Raw genomic sequence first — 5,171 nt, forward strand, 5'->3', positions numbered from 1 at the left:
TCATATTCACGGTGTGTCGAGTAGTCGGTGCCATTTCCTTCAAAATAGTTAAATGGAACAAGTTAATCATACAGAATATTAAGAGTAGTTAATAGTATTTCGTAGCATAATATGAACTCATTTATAAAAGCTTTTTCTTCATATTAGCGTTTTATAAGTTTAAATTCGGGTAGTACCTACCCGTTAAGTTCATACTTAGTAGCTAATATACAATTCAACTACTACAATTCTATATGAAAAACTGATTATAATAATATTTCGCGTTCAAACTTTTATACAATATTTTACAAACTTACAATACCGCTTATTTTACATAAAGCATGAAATATAGCACACAATAACTTTGATACAAGATAGTTGTGAAGACAATTCTAGCTAGTACACAAGTCGTTCAGCAAAGGCAATAAAGACAAGTAATTCATACGTCCAGAAACAAGTCATGCATTCTGGTTTTACTAGGACTACTTCCCATCCTTGGTCTTGTGCAACATAACCGTTATGGCCGTTGATAAGACAGCGTGTTGTAACGTCATCAAAGGGACGAGGGTTACGTAATGTCCAACAGTCCCGTAATAATCTAAAAACCTCATTTCTTACCCCAATTACCGACTCCGTCACTTGTGGAAACGTTTTGTTTAATAGTTGTAGCCCGATGTTCTTGTTCTCACTTTGGTGAGAAGCGAACATTACTAATCCGTAAGCATAACATGCTTCTTTATGTTGCATGTTAGCCGCTTTTTCTAAATCACGAAGTCCAATATTCGGATATATTGAGTCAAAATAACTTCTTAACCCGTTGCGTAAAATAGCATTTGGGTTCCCCGCAATATATGCGTCAAAGTAAACACATCGTAACTTATGGGTTTCCCAATGTGATATCCCCCATCTTTCAAACGAAAGTCTCTTATAAACCAAGACATTCTTGGAACGTTCTTCGAATGTCTTACAAACTGATCTCGCCTTAAATAGTTGTGCCGAAGAATTCTGGCCGACTCTAGACAAGATTTCATCAATCATGTCTCCGGGTAGGTCTCTTAAAATATTGGGTTGTCTATCCATTTTGTGTTTTTAAACTGTAAAATAGACAAGAGTTAGATTCATAAAAAAATACTTATTAATACAAGCAATTTTTACATATATCATAAAGCATAAGAACACTATATTACATATATTACACCACACGAATACAACTATCTTATTCCGACTCGCTCGTTTCTTCTTCTTCGGTTTTGGTTCGTTTTGCCAAGTTTCTAGGGATATATGATATTCCCCTAATACGAGCCGTCGTTGTCCACATTGGTTTAGAAAAACCTGGTGGTTTAGAGGTTCCCGGGTCATTGTTACAACTTAAGGACTTCGGGGGTTGACGATACATATAAAGTTCATCGGGGTTGGAATTAGATTTCTCTATTTTTATGCCCTTTCCCTTATTATTTTCTTTTGCCTTTTTAAATTCAGTTGGGGTAATTTCTATAACATCATCAGAATTCTCGTCGGAATCCGATTCATCGGAGAATTGGTAATCCTCCCAATATTTTGCTTCCTTGGCGGAAACACCATTGACCATAATTAACTTTGGTCGGTTGGTTGAGGATTTTCTTTTACTTAACTGTTTTATTATTTCCCCCACCGGTTCTATTTCTTCATCCGGTTCCGATTCTTCTTCCGGTTCCGATTCTTCTTCCGGTTCCGACTCTTCTTCCGGTTCCTCTTCGGGAACTTGTGAATCAGTCCACAAATCATTCCAATTTACATTTGACTCTTCATTATTATTAGGTGAGTCAATGGGACTTGTTCTAGAGGTAGACATCTATCACATAATATCAAACACGTTAAGAGATTAATATATCACATAATATTCATATGTTAAAAATATATAGTTTCCAACAAAAATGTTAAGCAATCATTTTTAAAGAAAACACGGTCGAAGTCCAGACTCACTAATGCATCCTAACAAACTCGATAAGACACACTAATGCAAATTTTCTGGTTCTCTAAGACCAACGCTCGGATACCAACTGAAATGTCCCGTTCTTATTGATTAAAAACGTTCCATATTAATTGATTTCGTTGCGAGGTTTTGACCTCTATATGAGACGTTTTTCAAAGACTGCATTCATTTTTAAAACAAACCATAACCTTTATTTCATAAATAAAGGTTTAAAAAGCTTTGCGTAGATTATCAAATAATGATAATCTAAAATATCCTGTTTACACACGACCATTACATAATGGTTTACAATACAAATATGTTACATCGAAATCAGTTTCTTGAATGCAGTTTTTACACAATATCATACAAACATGGACTCCAAATCTTGTCCTTATTTTAGTATGCAACAGCGGAAGCTCTTAATATTCACCTGAGAATAAACATGCTTTAAACGTCAACAAAAATGTTGGTGAGTTATAGGTTTAACCTATATATATCAAATCGTAACAATAGACCACAAGATTTCATATTTCAATACACATCCCATACATAGAGATAAAAATCATTCATATGGTGAACACCTGGTAACCGACAATAACAAGATGCATATATAAGAATATCCCCATCATTCCGGGACACCCTTCGGATATGATATAAATTTCGAAGTAATAAAGCATCCGGTACTTTGGATGGGGTTTGTTAGGCCCAATAGATCTATCTTTAGGATTCGCGTCAATTAGGGTGTCTGTTCCCTAATTCTTAGATTACCAGACTTAATAAAAAGGGGCATATTCGATTTTGATAATTCAACCATAGAATGTAGTTTCACGTACTTGTGTCTATTTTGTAAATCATTTATAAAACCTGCATGTATTCTCATCCCAAAAATATTAGATTTTAAAAGTGGGACTATAACTCACTTTCACAGATTTTTACTTCGTCGGGAAGTAAGACTTGGCCACTGTTGATTCACGAACCTATAACAATATATACATATATATTAAAGTATGTTCAAAATATATTTACAACACTTTTAATATATTTTGATGTTTTAAGTTTATTAAGTCAGCTGTCCTCGTTAGTAACCTATAACTAGTTGTCCACAGTTAGATGTACAGAAATAAATCGATAAATATTATCTTGAATCAATCCACGACCCAGTGTATACGTATCTCAGTATTGATCACAACTCAAACTATATATATTTTGGAATCAACCTCAACCCTGTATAGCTAACTCCAACATTCACATATAGAGTGTCTATGGTTGTTCCGAAATATATATAGATGTGTCGACATGATAGGTCGAAACATTGTATACGTGTCTATGGTATCTCAAGATTACATAATATACAATACAAGTTGATTAAGTTATGGTTGGAATAGATTTGTTACCAATTTTCACGTAGCTAAAATGAGAAAAATTATCCAATCTTGTTTTACCCATAACTTCTTCATTTTAAATCCGTTTTGAGTGAATCAAATTGCTATGGTTTCATATTGAACTATATTTTATGAATCTAAATAGAAAAAGTATAGGTTTATAGTCGGAAAAATAAGTTACAAGTCGTTTTTGTAAAGGTAGTCATTTCAGTTGAAAGAACGACGTCTAGATGACCATTTTAGAAAACATACTTCCACTTTGAGTTTAACCATAATTTTTGGATATAGTTTCATGTTCATAATAAAAATCATTTTCTCAGAATAACAACTTTTAAATCAAAGTTTATCATAGTTTTTAATTAACTAACCCAAAACAGCCCGCGGTGTTACTACGACGGCGTAAATCCGGTTTTACGGTGTTTTTCGTGTTTCCAGGTTTTAAATCATTAAGTTAGCATATCATATAGATATAGAAAATGTGTTTAGTTGATTTTAAAAGTCAAGTTAGAAGGATTAACTTTTGTTTGCGAACAAGTTTAGAATTAACTAAACTATGTTCTAGTGATTACAAGTTTAAACCTTCGAATAAGATAGCTTTATATGTATGAATCGAATGATGTTATGAACATCATTACTACCTTAATTTCCTTGGATAAACCTACTGGAAAAGAGAAAAATGGATCTAGCTTCAATGGATCCTTGGATGGCTCGAAGTTCTTGAAGCAGAATCATGACACGAAAACAAGTTCAAGTAAGATCATCACTTGAAATAAGATTGTTATAGTTATAGAAATTGAACCAAAGTTTGAATATGATTATTACCTTGTATTAGAATGATAACCTACTGTAAGAAACAAAGATTTTTTGAGGTTGGATGATCACCTTACAAGATTGGAAGTGAGCTAGCAAACTTGAAAGTATTCTTGATTTTATGAAACTAGAACTTTTGGAATTTATGAAGAACACTTAGAACTTGAAGATAGAACTTGAGAGAGATCAATTAGATGAAGAAAATTGAAGAATGAAAGTGTTTGTAGGTGTTTTTGGTCGTTGGTGTATGGATTAGATATAAAGGATATGTAATTTTGTTTTCATGTAAATAAGTCATGAATGATTACTCATATTTTTGCAATTTTATGAGATATTTCATGCTAGTTGCCAAATGATGGTTCCCACATGTGTTAGGTGACTCACATGGGCTACTAAGAGCTGATCATTGGAGTGTATATACCAATAGTACATACATCTAAAAGCTGTGTATTGTACGAGTACGAATACGGGTGCATACGAGTAGAATTGTTGATGAAACTGAACGAGGATGTAATTGTAAGCATTTTTGTTAAGTAGAAGTATTTTGATAAGTGTATTGAAGTATTTCAAAAGTGTATAAATACATATTAAAACACTACATGTATATACATTTTAACTGAGTCGTTAAGTCATCGTTAGTCGTTACATGTAAGTGTTGTTTTGAAACCTTTAGGTTAACGATCTTGTTAAATGTTGTTAACCCAATGTTTATAATATCAAATGAGATTTTAAATTATTATATTATCATGATATTATCATGTATGAATATCTCTTAATATGATATATATACATTAAATGTCTTTACAACGATAATCGTTACATATATGTCTCGTTTAAAAATCATTAAGTTAGTAGTCTTGTTTTTACATATGTAGTTCATTGTTAATATACTTTATGATATGTTTTCTTATCATAGTATCATGTTAACTATATATATATCCATATATATGTCATCATATAGTTTTTACAAGTTTTAACGTTCGTGAATCACCGATCAACTTGGGTGGTCAATTGTCTATATGAAACATATTTCAATTAATCAAGTC

Source organism: Rutidosis leptorrhynchoides, chromosome 2, assembly GCF_046630445.1.
Source record: "Rutidosis leptorrhynchoides isolate AG116_Rl617_1_P2 chromosome 2, CSIRO_AGI_Rlap_v1, whole genome shotgun sequence".
NCBI classification, from domain to species: domain Eukaryota; kingdom Viridiplantae; phylum Streptophyta; class Magnoliopsida; order Asterales; family Asteraceae; genus Rutidosis; species Rutidosis leptorrhynchoides.